This window comes from Oncorhynchus nerka, linkage group LG12, assembly GCF_034236695.1.
Source record: "Oncorhynchus nerka isolate Pitt River linkage group LG12, Oner_Uvic_2.0, whole genome shotgun sequence".
In the NCBI taxonomy this organism is placed as follows: Eukaryota; Metazoa; Chordata; class Actinopteri; order Salmoniformes; family Salmonidae; genus Oncorhynchus; species Oncorhynchus nerka.
Window position 1 is genome coordinate 67997305 of NC_088407.1, and position 15681 is coordinate 68012985.

Genomic DNA, 15681 nt, shown 5'->3' on the forward strand with positions numbered 1-15681 from the left:
ATTAGGACCTGCGCCGCTTCCTGTGTGAGGCAGGGTCGTACTCTGCGGATGTTGTAGAGCATGAACCTACAGGAACGGGCCACCGCCTTGATGTTATTTGAGAACGACAGGGTGTTGTCCAGGATCACGCCAAGGTTCTTAGCGCTCTGGGACGAGGACACAATGGAGTTGTCAACCGTGATGGCGAGATCATGGAACGGGCAGTCCTTCCCCGGGAGGAAGAGCAGCTCCGTCTTGCCGAGGTTCAGCTTGAGGTGATGATCCGTCATCCACACTGATATGTCTGCCAGACATGCAGAGATGCGATTCGCCACCTGGTCGTCAGAAGGGGAAAGGAGAAGATTAATTGTGTGTCGTCTGCATAGCAATGATAGGAGAGACCATGTGAGGTTATGACAGAGCCAAGTGACTTGGTGTATAGCGAGAATAGGAGAGGGCCTAGAACAGAGCCCTGGGGGACACCAGTGGTGAGAGCACGTGGTGAGGAGACGGATTCTCGCCACGCCACCTGGTAGGAGCGACCTGTCAGGTAGGACGCAATCCAGCGTGGGCCGCGCCGGAGATGCCCAACTCGGAGAGGGTGGAGAGGAGGATCTGATGGTTCACAGTATCGAAGGCAGCCGATAGGTCTAGAAGGATGAGAGCAGAGGAGAGAGAGTTAGCTTTAGCAGTGCGGAGCGCCTCCGTGATACAGAGAAGAGCAGTCTCAGTTGAATGACTAGTCTTGAAACCTGACTGATTTGGATCAAGAAGGTCATTCTGAGAGAGATAGCGGGAGAGCTGGCCAAGGACGGCACGTTCAAGAGTTTTGGAGAGAAAAGAAAGAAGGGATACTGGTCTGTAGTTGTTGACATCGGAGGGATCGAGTGTAGGTTTTTTCAGAAGGGGTGCAACTCTCGCTCTCTTGAAGACGGGAGGGACGTAGCCAGCGGTCAGGGATGAGTTGATGAGCGAGGTGAGGTAAGGGAGAAGGTCACCGGAGATGGTCTGGAGAAGAGAGGAGGGGATAGGGTCAAGCGGGGATTCTCAGTGGTGGTCCCTCACTTGCAAGTGAAGAATTTAATTTACAGAACCAACCTAATTATAGTACAATACCAATCTGAGACTTTGTGTTGGACAGAGCTTCTCTATAACAGAACTAACAATACATAGTGATTTGTGAGTTTATATAGCATTATATTTAAGTGACCATGTTAATCTTATACTCTTTTCTTCCCTTTTGTGAAGTCATGGTGGTGTAAAACGCGGTCTCAGATACCGCTCCCGAATCTCCCATAAGTGTTCAATTGGGTTGAGACCTGGTGACTGAGACAGACATGGCATATGGTTAACATCGTTTTCATGTTCGTCAAACCCTTCAGTGACAACTCGTGCCCTGTGGATGGGGGCATTGTTGTCCTATGAGAGCATTGCTATGGTAGCCAAAATAATGGCCTGCCCAGAATTTGTATATATGACGCTGTATACTTTGTATCCCTCGTTTACTCAAGTGTTTCCTTTATTATGTCAGTTACCTTTATCTCTCTTAGGGGGGAAAGCCAATTCAGACTCATCATTGAGGGAGCGGCAGGTAGCCTAGTGATTTGATTTGATTTAAAGCGTTGGGCCAGTAATTGAAAGGTTTCTAGATCGAATCCCCGAGCTAACAAGGTAAAAATCTGTCATTCTGCCCCTGAACAAGGCAGTTAACCCACTGTTCCTAGGCCGTCATTGTAAATAAGAATTTGTTTTTAACTGACTTTCCTAGTAAAATAAATGAATTGCTAGTGGGCATGGCATTTGGACGGAGCAATGTGGATGGGTAGTCAGACTAGTGTTTAAATGTACAACCCATAATTTGCATTAATGTCAATAACCATTAAACAGCTGTGAGTATACTATGTACCTTTAAGTCTTGGGAAGTTTAAGGTTAAAGGAAGAGGCCTGGTATAGATACTTGTGTAAAACATACATATTAAAGACATGTCCGGAACTTTAACGACTAAGCTTTGTGCTGGATGTGTCAATGCTTAGTTCAGGCATGCATAATCTATGAATAGAATTACTGTCTTACCTCAATTAGCCAAAAAATCCCTAGTTTGATATCAACTGTTTTTCTTGAAGCTGTGCATTTCCCCTACATATTCCCCCACATGGGCCAGCCCACTAGCAATTTGAGTTCAACCAATGAGCTTCAGCCACTCTCCATTTGAGTGACAGCTTGCAAAAGGTAAATCATGCACACACATCAGAGCTAGAGAGAGAGCAATTACGTGGGGCATATACAGTGTGGCAAAAAAAGTATTTAGTCAGCCACCAATTGTGCAAGTTCTCCTACTTAAAAAGATGAGAGAAGCCTGTAATTTTCATCATAGGTACATTTCAACCATGACAGACAAAATGAGAAAAACAATCCAGAAAATCACATTGTAGGATTTTTAATTTATTTATTTGCAAATTATGGTGGAAAATAAGTATTTAGTCAAAAACAAAAGTTTATCTCAATACTTTGTTTGTTAAATAACCTTTGTTGGCAATGACAGAGGTCAAACGTTTTCTATAAGTCTTCACAAGGTTTTCACACACTGTTGCTGGTATTTTGGCCCATTCCTCCATGGAGATCTCCTCTAGAGCAGTGATGTTTTGGGGCTGTTGCTGGGCAACTCGGACTTTCAACTCCCTCCAAATATTTTCTATGGGGTTGAGATCTGGAGACTGGCTAGGCCACTCCAGGACCTTGAAATGCTTCTTACGAAGCCACTCCTTCATTGCCCGGGCGGAGTGTTTGGGATCATTGTCATGCTGAAAGACCCAGCCACGTTTCATCTTCAATGCCCTTGCTGAGGGAAGGAGGTTTTCACTCAAAATCTCACGATACATGGCCCCAATCATTCTTTCCTGTACACGGATCAGTCGTCCTGGTCCCTTTGCAGAAAAACAGCCCCAAAGCATGATGTTTCCACCCCCATGCTTCACAGTAGGTATGGTGTTCTTTGGATGAAACTCAGCATTCTTTGTCCTCCAAACACGACGAGTTGAGTTTTTACCAAAAAGTTATATTTTGGTTTCATCTGACCACATGACATTCTCCCAATCTTCTTCTGGATCATCCAAATGCTCTCTAGCAAACTTCAGACGGGCCTGGACATGTACTGAATTAAGCAGGGGGACACGTCTGGCACTGCAGGATTTGAGTCCCTGGCGGCGTAGTGTGTTACTGATGGTAGGCTTTGTTACTTTGGTCCCAGCTCTCTGCAGGTCATTCACTAGGTCCCACCGTGTGGTTCTGGGATTTTTGCTCACCGTTCTTGTGATCATTTTGACCCCACGGGGTGAGATCTTGCGTGGAGCCCCAGATCAAGGGAGATTATCAGTGGTCTTGTAAGTCTTCCATTTACTAATAATTGCTCCCACAGTTGATTTCTTCAAACCAAGCTGCTTACCTATTGCAGATTCAGTCTTCCCAGCCTGGTGCAGGTCGTCAATTTTGTTTCTTTGACAGCTCTTTGGTCTTGGCGATAGTGGAGTTTGGAGTGTGACTGTTTGAGGTTGTGGACAGGTGTCTTTTATACTGATAACAAGTTCAAACAGGTGCCATTAATACAGGTAACGAGTGGAGGACAGAGGAGCCTCTTAAAGAACAAGTTACAGGTCTGTGAGAGCCAGAAATCTTGCTTGTTTGTTATTGACCAAATACTTATTTTCCACCATAATTTGAAAATAAATTCATTCAAAATCCTACAATGTGATTTTCTGGAATTTTCTTTCTCATTTTGTCTGTCATAGTTGAAGTGTACCTATGATGAAAATTACAGGCCTCTCATCTTTCTAAGTAGGAGAACTTGCACAATTGGTGGCTGACTAAATACTTTTTTGCCCCACTGTATCTGCACATATGCGATGTAGTATGCAATTTCCGGGGACCACTTTTGTCTTGTGAGCACTACTTTCAGGGTTACTGGCTAAAAAGTACATGAACCATAGGGTCAAGTGTCATGTTAGCCAAACTTTTGTAATCATGACAACTTTGTGTACAGCAATCTATCCCCACCGGGGGAGGGCAGCGGATGGGGTCTTCATGGGGCATGATCTATATACAGTATATTTGTTTTTCTTTTCTTTTACACACAATCCTCCTGCAGTGAAGCCGCTCAATATTTACATGACATTTTCCTCATTTAGCTCCCATCTATAGCTACCCACAGGAGCAATCAGGGTCAAGTGCCCAACCCAAGGGCACCTCAACAGATCCTTCGCCCAGTCGACTTGGGGACCCGAACCAGCGACCTGTCGACCGCTGGCCTAACACTCCCAACCGCCAGGCCACCCACCGCACCACAACCTTCCAATACCCCCCCCCCCCCCCCAGTCCGCCCCCGAAAACCTTCCCCTCTATTTCCCATCACCAAACCACCCCCATCTCCAATGCCTCCGAGCCACCATCCCCATCCAACCCAAACATACAACTACCCACCCGACGTACCAACGACCAATAAAAAAAAGAAAAAATACAAAAACAAAGGAAAACAACAATATAAAACAAAAGACATCTAGGAAAATAAAAGTTAAAATAACAAGGCAGACTGTGTGTTTGTGTGCATGTGTGGCACTATTTACGTGTGTGTGTGTGTGGGTGTGTGTTTCAATGCGGGTGGCATTTTTTTGTTTAGTTTATTTTTATAAACATAATTTTACCACTCACTCAGCAACTTCACTCCCATTCATCTCCAGTTCCATATTCCAACCCTCGGTTTCCCTCTTGCCATCCCACCTATCTCTACTGGCCACCCTCTTATTACCAAATATCTTTCAAATATGCTGTGATGTTTAACATACAACTTTAATCTATCTAATCGAATAGAATCTACCGATTGCGAGTGGAAGATAAATACTTTTTCTAGTACTATATTAGCAATTGACTGACCAGGTCTCTCAATCTCCCAACAATGCTATTTCTAGGGTCAATTTTAGATTAATTTCATGCTTTTTCATCCATTCCTGAACCTGAGACCAGAATCAGGCTACCTGAGGATAATACCATTAAAAAATGGTCTACTGATTCTGTATCCTCGCAACAAAATCTGCAGAGCTGCGATGGTTGTGTGCCCCAAATATTCAACATTTTGATGGTGGCTAGAATTCTGTACAATAACTTTAGCTGAAAAGCTCATCCTATGCCATGGAATGGGTACATCAAAAATCTCTTCCCAGCTATTTTGCAATTTGTATGCCACAACTGTCAACATCCTGGTCCTCAAATGAAACTGGTATACTTTCTTATTAAATAGCCATGAAGTATTCATCTATGTATATGGGTAAGATTCTAGGTACAGTTTCAGATATTACACATTTCTAATTTTTTCCTGAAGCAAGGATATGCATTTTCTTTGATACATTACATTACATTACATTTAAGTCATTTAGCAGACGCTCTTATCCATACCATTTGAAAGGAAACACTTTGACATTTGTGGAAATGTGGAATTAATGTAGCATAATATAACACATTAGATCTGGTAAAAGATCATACAAAAAAAAAAAACATAGATATTTTTTGGACCATCATCTTTGAAATTCAAGAGAAAGGCCATAATGTATTATTCCAGACCAAGCACAATTTAGATTTTGGCCACTAGATGGCAGCAGTGTATGTGCAAAGTTTTAGACTGATCCAATGAACCATTGTATATCTGTTCAAAATGTTGTATCAAGATGTGCATAATTGGTTTATTAATACATTTTCAAGTTCATAATTGTGCACTCTCCTCAAACAATAGCATGGTATTCTTTCACTGTAACAGCTACTGTAAATTGGACAGTGCAGTTAGATTAACAAGAATTTAAGCTTTCTGCCCATATCAGATATATCTATGTCCTGGGAAATGTTCTGTTACTTACAACCTCATGCTAATCACATTAGCCTACGGTTCCTCAAACATTCCGAAGGGGGAGACACCGATCCCGTAGAGGTTAACCAGGTTTGTCTGACGGTGATTACGGCCATCTATTGTACAATAAGGCTAAAATATTTGTATCTGGAATTTGTCTTTCAGCATCGGTAGAACACACCTGACTTTCCTCCTCCAGTCATACAAGAAGAACGGTCTAATAATGCCTCCCATCAAAAAAAGAGCTGGCCAAAGCAAGCACAGGTTACACCTGAAGCATGAGGACTTGCAGCGGGTTGTGAACTTCATCAACATCTACAGAGATGATAATGCAATAGTATTACCAGGATGCCACCCAGGACTCAGGACTATCTGGCATGATGACTCCTTGCTGTCCCCAGTCCACCTGGCTGTGCTGCTGCTCCAGTTTCAACTGTTCTGCCTGCGGCTATGGAACCCTGACCTTTTCACCGGACGTGCTACTTGTCCCAGACCTGCTGTTTTCAACTCTCTAGAGACAGCAGGAGCGGTAGAGATACTCTCAATGATCGGCTGTGAAAAGCCAATTGACATTTACTCCTGAGGTGCTGAACTGTTGCACCCTCGACAACTACTGTGAATATTATTATTTGACCATGCTGGTCATTTATGAACATTTGAACATCTTGGACATGTTCTGTTATAATCGCCACCCGGCACAGCCAGAAGAGGACTGGCCACCCCTCATAGCCTGGTTCCTCTCTAGGTTTCTTCCTAGGTTCTGGCCTTTCTAGGGAGTTTTTCCTAGCCTTCGTGCTTCTACACCTGCATTGCTTGCTGTTTGGGGTTTTAGGCTGGGTTTCTGTACAGCACTTTGAGATATTTATTTTTTATTTCACTTTATTTAACCAGGTAGGCTAGTTGAGAACAAGTTCTCATTTGCAACTGCGACCTGGCCAAGATAAAGCGTAGCAATTCGAAACATACAACAACACAGAGTTACACATGGAATAAACAAAACATACAGTCAATAATACAGTAGAACAAAAGAAAACAAAAAGTCTATATACAGTGAGTGCAAATGAGGTAAGTTAAGGAAATAAATATAGCAATTAAACACTGGAATGGTAGATAAATACCAGTATGGGGATGAGGTAGGTAGATGGGCTGTTTACAGATGGACTAAGTACAGTTGCAGTGATCTGTAAACTGCTCTGACAGCTGGTGCTTAAAGCTAGTGAGGTAGATGTGAGTCTCCAGCTTCAGAGATTTTTGCAATTCGTTCCAGTCATGGGCAGCAGAGAACTGGAAGGAAAGACGACCAAAGGAGGAATTGGCTTTGGGTGTGACCAGTGAGATATACCTGCTGGAGTGCGTGCTACGAGTGGGTGCTGCTATGGTGACCAGTGAGCTGAGATAAGGCAGGGCTTTACTTAGCAGAGACTTGTAGATAACCTGTAGCCAGTGGATTTGGCGACGAGTATGAAGCGAGGGCCAACCAACGAGAGCGTACAGGTCGCAATGGTGGGTAGTGTATGGGGCTTTGGTGACAAAACGGATGGCACTGTGATAGACTGCATCCAGTTTGTTGAGTAGAGTGTTGGAGGCTATTTTATAGATGACATCACCGAAGTCGAGGATCAGTAGGATGGTCAGTTTTACGAGGGTATGTTTGGCAGCATGAGTGAAGGATGCTTTGTTGCGATATAGGAAGCCGATTCTAGATTTAATTTTGGATTGGAGATGCTTAATGTGAGTCTGGAAGGAGAGTTTACAGTCTAACCAGACACCCAGGTATTTGTAGTTGTCCACGTATTCTAAGTCAGAGCCGTCCAGAGTAGTGATGCTGGACGGGCGAGCAGGTGCGGGCAGCGATCGATTGAAAAGCATGCATTTAGTTTTGCTTGCGTTTAAGAGCAGTAGTATCCAAGGAGGGGCCAGAAGTATACAGAATGGTGTCGTCTGCGTAGAGGTGGATCAGAGAATCACCAGCAGCAAGAGCAACATCATTGATGTATACAGAAAAGAGAGTCGGCCCGAGAATTGAACCCCGTGGCACACCCATAGAGACTGTCAGAGGTCCAGACAACAGGCCCTCCGATTTGACACACTGAACTCTATCAGAGAAGTAGTTGGTAAACCAGGCGAGGCAATCATTTGAGAAACCAAGGCTGTCGAGTCTGCCAATAAGAATGTTGTGATTGACAGAGTCGAAAGCCTTGGCCAGGTCGATAAATACGGCTGCACAGTAATGTCTCTTATCGATGGCGGTTATGATGTCGTTTAGAACCTTGAGCGTGGCTGAGGTGCACCCATGACCAGCTCTGAAACCAGATTGCATAGTGGAGAAGGTATGGTGGGATTCGAAATGGTCAGTAATCTATTTGTTAACTTGGCTTTCGAAGACCATAGAAAGATATCAGCTGACGTAAGAAGGGCTATATAAATACATTTTGATTTGATTTGAGACAAACACTTTGGTGGAAAGCTGGGAAAGCGTTTTCCCCACAAAATGGGGAAGTAAATGGGTCTCAATACTTTCAGAATGCACTGTATTTAACTTCCAGTAGTACTTTACCAAAAGCATTTTTCAAAATCAACTGTGAATAGCAGGCCTGGTTTCTTAGTAGTTCCATGTTCTATTATTGCTAGTAGTTGTTGTTCATTGTCTCCAATGTATCATCCATGTAAAAACCTGAGTGCTATGCATTTCGCCACTATTTTTGCATCACAACATTAAAGTCTAAGAGGCCTCCAGTTTTTTAGACGGACAGGATCTTTGTATTTAGCGTCTGGTTCTTGTTTTAGTAATAGTGACATCAGACCTTCCTGCTCCCTGACAGACTACAATTGTTATAGGAGTAGTTAAAACAAGCTAATAATGGAGCTTGAATACATAAAAACCAGGCTTGATATACCTCTACCGATTTTTCCAGACAGAAAGGATTTAATAGCCTCAAAGTTATTCCTCTGTAATTTGACCTTCACACTGATCTTTTTGTGCATTTGTTAATTTTCCTTCTTTTCATTATTAGGAAAGAAATCTTTACAGAAATCGTCATTCGGTGGGTAAGGAGGAGACTGGAAAGGAGGAGGAGGAGACATGTACTTAAAATATTTGGGGGGCCTGGACCAAGTTTAGCTACCTGTATGTACTGCTAGTTCCTGTCACAGGAGATTGGTGGCACCTGGTTTCTGTGTGTTTGATGCCATTCCATTTGCTCCGTTCCAGCCATTACTATGAGCTGTCCTACACTCAACAGCATCCACTAGTTCTTGTATTTCCCTTGTTAGTGTTGTCTCTTTAGACCAAAACGGCTTTTTCTTTACTGATTAATATTGAGTTGAATGACCTGTGAAGTTACATTTCAAGGTATCCCAAACAATAAGGGGATTTGCTGAACATGTATTGTGATGGAAAAAAAATCCGTTATAGATTATTCGGTCTTATTTAAGAACAACTTGTCCTCCAGTAGACTTTGATTAAATGTCCAATATCCCGTCCAAGTGGAAAGGCCCATTAGATTATGGTTCGATCGCATTCAGTCTCATATCAATACTTTTGAAACCTTTGGTGCCAGAAAGTAGTTAAGACAACTAGCTTGATTAAGTCTCCTCTGTGTATATCTCACTAGATCTGGGTCTCCATATATTGACCAGTTGTAATGTATCCATGATCAATTCTGTGATCTCAAGGGCACAAGGTTGATAGTTTGTAGTGTGATTTCCTTTCTGGTTCATTGAGGTACTTAACATTGTGTTATTGTCTCCCACCATTAAAGATTTGGTATACATATTTTCAAAGAGGTGTGGGTCATCCTGATTTGGACAATTTACACATGTATACAGCTACATGATTTTGTTATTTTGTATTATGTCTTTTTTTACAGTGGTGGCCTAGATTCAGCAGCAGTAGCGCACCGCTGCTAAGTGCACCTTTAGCAGATGTTATTGCGGGTGTAGCGAAATGCTTGTGTTTCTAGCTCAAACAATACAGTAATATCTAACAATTCACAACAATACACACAATACACACAACCTAAAAGTAAAACAATTGAATTAAGGAATATAAACATGTTAGGACGAGCAATGTCGGGGTGGCATAGACTAAAATATAGTAGAATAGAATACAGTATATATGAGATGACTAAATAAAAAATATGCAAACATTTTTAAAGTGACTAGTGTTCCATTATTAAAATGGCCAGCGATTTCAAGTCTATGTATATAGGTGAAACACTGGAAGACGTAATGGTTTTAGTAGTCTATTATTGAATTATGACTTTTACTCATGTGCCATGTCCCTGCAGTAAACGCCGATACCCAATCAGGAGTGGAGCACTTGATTTAACCCAAACGAAAGAAGGATAGGTGGTATCCCTCCCTGGCACAAAATAGTAAGTAACGCATTTACAAACATTTGTTGATGATCATTTATATGCCTATAATTAGCGTACAGTAGGCTATTAGTGGTAATATAATTAGAACTTTTAGAAAAACGTGCATTGATGGAGAGATAGACTACTAGACATACACGTTGTTCCTCATTTATTGGGGGTGACGTCCTCATTCGTGACTGTGAAATTCGTGGTTCTAAAAGCGCGCAACTCACTGTCCACTTCTGTTCCCGTGTGGATTGGCGTGTGAAATGAGTTGTAGCCCATTACGTGTTCCTGAAAGGTGCGACAGACAGTAGGCCTACAGAAACCTTATTACGAACAATTTGTCCAGGCGTGTACCACGCGCCCATGGTTCCAGACAATGCAATTTTCGCGTTACTTTTAAGAAATATTTTTTTATGACATTCTAAGCAAATATAACACAGAACTGTTACAAGGGCGCTGGCAGATTTTCTCACGCGCTATTGAGCAGATTTATGGTCTTAGTGTGTATTGGGAAGAACAAAAGCTATGAAATGTCCACTGGAAAACCATAGAAAACAAGTAAAATTGGACCCGGATCAACAAGGTTAGTAGCCTAAATATACCTTTTCCTCAGAAAGTGGAGTTTGACCCTGAATAGTTTGTCTATGCTGACTGAAGAAATGCTTAGGCTGTATACAGTTGTCTTTACCATCCACTATGTAAGATAAAATGTGAAAACATTTTTTTAAATTATTACGATTGTTAATATATATAATGCATCTTTCATTGATGTTATCTAAGAAAGAACAGCTTAAATAGATTTTTATTATTATGCAATGTGATTTTTATGTTGCCAGGTAGTTGGGAGTAGATATCTAGACTCAAAAGGAAATGTACAGACATGTGACTAAATGGAATAATGTGTCCCTGAACAATGGGGGGGGTCAAAATCTAAAGTAACAGTCAGTTACACTGCATTAAGTACTGTAGTGTATCTCCTCCTCATTTACTGCACCAGATTTATCAGTTCTTTCTGTGAGATGTTACCCCACTCTTCCACCAAGGAACCTGCAAGTTCCCTGACATTTCTGTGAGGAATGGCCCTAGCCGTCACCCTCCGATCCGACAGGTCCCAGACGTGCTCAATGGTATTGAGATCCGGGCTCTTCACTGGCCATGGCAGAACACTGTCATTCCTGTCTTGCAGGAAATCACGCACAGAACGAGTAGTATGGCTGGTGGCATTGTCATGCTGGATGGTCATGTCAGGATGAGCCTGCAGGATGGGTACCACATAAGGGAGGAGGATGTCTTCCCTGTAATGCACAGCGTTGAGATTGCCTGCAATGACAACAGCTCAGTCCGATGATGCTGTGACACACCGTCCCAGACCATTACAGACCCTCCACCTCCAAATTGATCTCGCTCCAGAGTACAGGCCTCTGTAACGCTCATTCCTTCGACGATAAACACGAATCCGCGACTCGTCAGTGAAGAGCACTTTTTGCCAGTCATGTCTGGTCCAGTGACGGTGGGTTTGTGCCCATAGGTGAAATTGTTGCCGGTGATGTCTAGTGAGGACCTGCCTTACAACAGGCCTACAAGCCCTCAGTCCAGCCTCTCTCAGCCTATTGTGGACAGTCTGAGCACTGATGGAGGGATTGTGCGTTCCTGGTGTAACTCGGGTGTGATGTTCGGATGTACGGATCCTGTGCAGGTGTTGTTACACGTGGTCTGCCACTGCGAGGACAATCAGTTGTCCGTCCTGTCTCCCTGTAGTGCTGTCTTAGGCGTCTCACAGTACGGACATTGCAATTTATTGCCCTGGCCACATCTGTAGTCCTCATGCCTCCTCGCAGCATGCCTAAGGCACGTTCACGCAGATGAGCAGGGACCCTGGGCATCTGTCTTTTGGTGTTTTTCAGAGTCAGTAGAAAGGCCTCTTTAGTGTCCTAAGCTTTCATAACTGTGACCTTAATTGCCTACCATCTGTAAGCTGTTAGTGTCTTAACGACCGATCCACAGGTGCATGTTCATGAATTGTTTATTGTTCATTGAACAAGAATGGGAAACAGTGTTTAAACCCTTTACAATAAGATCTGTGAAGTTATTTGGATTTTTAGGAATTATCTTTGAAAGACAGGGTCCTGAAAAAGGAATGTTTATTTTTTTGCTGAGTTTATCTTCACCTTGCCTGTTGGGCTCAGATGTACAGTAGGCTACAACGCATTCTTCGTTGGTAATAGATAGAGGGGGGATAGGACAGCTGCTGGGAAGTGGCTTAGCATCAGATGTTGCTGCCTGTTATAAGTGGACAAGAAGGTATGAAATTATCATACCATAGTAACCAATTATCATCATCATCATCATGGACGGTGGATACAAGTAAAAACACAACTTCATCTTCGTCATCCAGTAACTTTTCTTGGATTTAGATCCCCCAGTGCATCACCTCACAATTGTCTTTATCCTGTCAGCTTTCAGTATTCCTCTTGTAAAGTCTGGATGAGAGACAGAGGTGGAAGACCAAGGGCAGTAGGAATGTATTGGATAAAAGCATTAGCCTACTCTCCCACATAATCAAATCATGTGGAACAATGGAAATCAATAGGAGGCAGGTTTGGATCTTGTAACACAATTCATGATTAATGTTATATACAGTATTTTGTGAAAGCTGAACTTGGAGCACAATAGTAATTTCAAAACCACGGTAGTGTTACGTTCGTCGTTAGAATGAGACCAAGGTGCAGCGTGGTAAGCATACATCTTTCTTTATTGATAAAAAAAAAGAAAAAGATAAACGAACGTAACATTCTGCATGCTACACAATAACAGTACAAAAACAAGATTCCACAACTGAAGGTGGGAAAAAGGGCTGCCTAAGTATGATCCCCAATCAGAGACAACGATAGACAGATGCCTCTGATTGGGAACCATACCCGGCCAAAAAAGAAAATACAAACTAGAATGCCCACCCAAATCACACCCTGACCTAACCAAATAGAGAAATAAAAAGGCTCTCTATGGTCAGGGCGTGACAGCCCCCTAAAGGTGTGGACTCCGGCCGCAAAACCTGACTCTATAGGGGAGGGTCCGGGTGGGCATCTATCCTCGGTGGCGCCTCCGGTTCGGGACGTAGTCCCCGCTCCGTACGCTGATCCCTCCTCTTCCGTGGAACCGGACCGTGGATCGTTGCCGGAGCAACCGGACCGTGGATCATCACCAGAGGCTCTGGACTGCGGACCGTCGCCGGAGGCTCTGGACTGCGGACCGTCGCCGGAGACTCTGGACTGCGGAACGCCGCCGGAGACTCTGGAATGCGGACCGTCGCCGGAGACTCTGGAATGCGGACCGTCGCCGGAGACTCTGGACTGCGGAACGCCGCCGGAGACTCTGGACTGCGGACCGTCGCCGGAGACTCTGGACTGCGGACCGTCGCCGGAGACTCTGGACTGCGGACCGTCGCCGGAGACTCTGGACTGCGGACCGTCGCCGGAGACTCTGGAATGCGGACCGTCGCCGGAGACTCTGGACTGCGGAACGCCGCCGGAGGCTCTGGACTGCGGACCGTCGCCGGAGACTCTGGACTGCGGACCGTCGCCGGAGACTCTGGACTGCGGACCGTCGCCGGAGACTCTGGACTGCGGACCGTCGCCGGAGACTCTGGAATGCGGACCGTCGCCGGAGACTCTGGAATGCGGACCGTCGCCGGAGACTCTGGACTGCGGAACGCCGCCGGAGGCTCTGGACTGCGGACCGTCGCCGGAGACTCTGAACTGCGGACCGTCGCCGGAGACTCTGAACTGCGGACCGTCGCCGGAGACTCTGGACTGCGGACCGTCGCCGGAGACTCTGGACTGCGGACCGTCGCCGGAGACTCTGGACTGCGGACCGTCGCCGGAGACTCTGGAATGCGGACCGTCGCCGGAGACTCTGGACTGCGGAACGCCGCCGCAGGCTCTGGACTGCGGACCGTCGCCGGAGAATTCGGACTGCGGACCGTCGCCGGAGACTCTGGACTGCGGACCGTCGCCGGAGGCACTGGACTGCGGACCGTCGCCGGAGGCACTGGACTGCGGACCGTCGCCGGAGGCACTGGACTGCGGACCGTCGCCGGAGACTCTGGAAAAAAAAAATGAATGTAACGTTCTGCATGCTACACGGTAACAGTACAAAAACAAGATCCCACAACTGAAGGTGGGAAAAAGGGCTGCCTAAGTATGAACCCCAATCAGAGACAACGATAGACAGCTGCGTCTGATTGGGAACCATACCCGGCAAACAAAGAAATATACAAACTAGAATGCCCAGGTCGGTTTGAGATATAGATTACCCTTACAACCATGAGTTATGCTAATAATGATGGAACCATTTGTTATTCAGAATGTGATTGGAATTTAATGCCTATTTTTAGACAGAAGCAGACTTAGTGGTAGATAGATCAATCCCTTTCTTAAAGCACTCGTCCAAGTATGATGTACTGTGGCACTGTGGTGCCCATTTATTCCATTCCACTCAATTTATTAGAAGTGATGAAAACCAAATAATGAATGGTTTTGTCAGATTAGTCAAGACACTTGACCCAGTTGGATGTTAAATGGGTGGGTTGTAAAGTTGGATGTTCTATAAAGTCCATCAGCAGGCTCTTCTCTGCAGCTTGCAGGTCTGAAAATATTAGATAAAATGTCTGCCTAAAGCTAATCCCACCCATCCTAAGAGAAATTTCATTGTGAATTCCTTTATTGTGATGTTACTGTTTTTGGGGCAGTTTCCCAATCGCCTAGTTATGGACTAAAAAGCAAGCTCAATTGGGAATATTAATCAAAAAATAGTTTTAAGACTAGGCTTAATGTGTCCAGGAAACTACCCCTTAATGTCCTAAAAATGTTCTCCTAGGCACCTGTAATGTGGCTATGTTGATGTTGGTGATTCCTGGCCTTATGTACCCATCCTGATGACAAAAGTTTCTTTTGATTCATTTAAACTGTGATCAGTGTCAAAGAATGGACCTGATTTAGATCCCTGGAAGTGATTGAGACTTCCTTGATGTCCTTGACTCATCATAACCGGTTGTGTTGGTGTTAGTATTGTTCATACAGAAGGGTGCTAGACAGTTGTTTCAGGAACATAGTATGTGGTAGTGTAGTAACTGTATAATATAGCGAAATACACAGAAAGCCTACAGTGTATATTGAAAAATACAATTCTTTACAAATCATGCATTTTCTCTCAGGTATGCTGACATTACTGTATTAAATTCACAAATTACATATAGTATGCAAGGTGTGAGATTTATACTGCAACCAAGTTGCACAGTCCCCCACCTTGGGTGACCTCCCCTGTCTCCATGCTGGCGTGCATTTATGACACACCCCATTTGGAAAGCAAGGACCCAGAGTGGCATTTATCCCCCTCTCTTACTGGCCACGCTCGTCTGTTAGACAGATTGAATCCTTCTTTTTTTCTATTGA

The 15681-nt window shown here is 44.2% G+C and overlaps 1 pseudogene; it reads left to right on the top strand.

Annotated features, from left to right (window-relative positions):
• Positions 1-10478: 10478 nt before the first annotated feature.
• The window catches only part of LOC115138645 (potassium channel subfamily K member 10-like), a 52013-nt pseudogene continuing 46810 nt past the window's right edge, over positions 10479-15681 (top strand).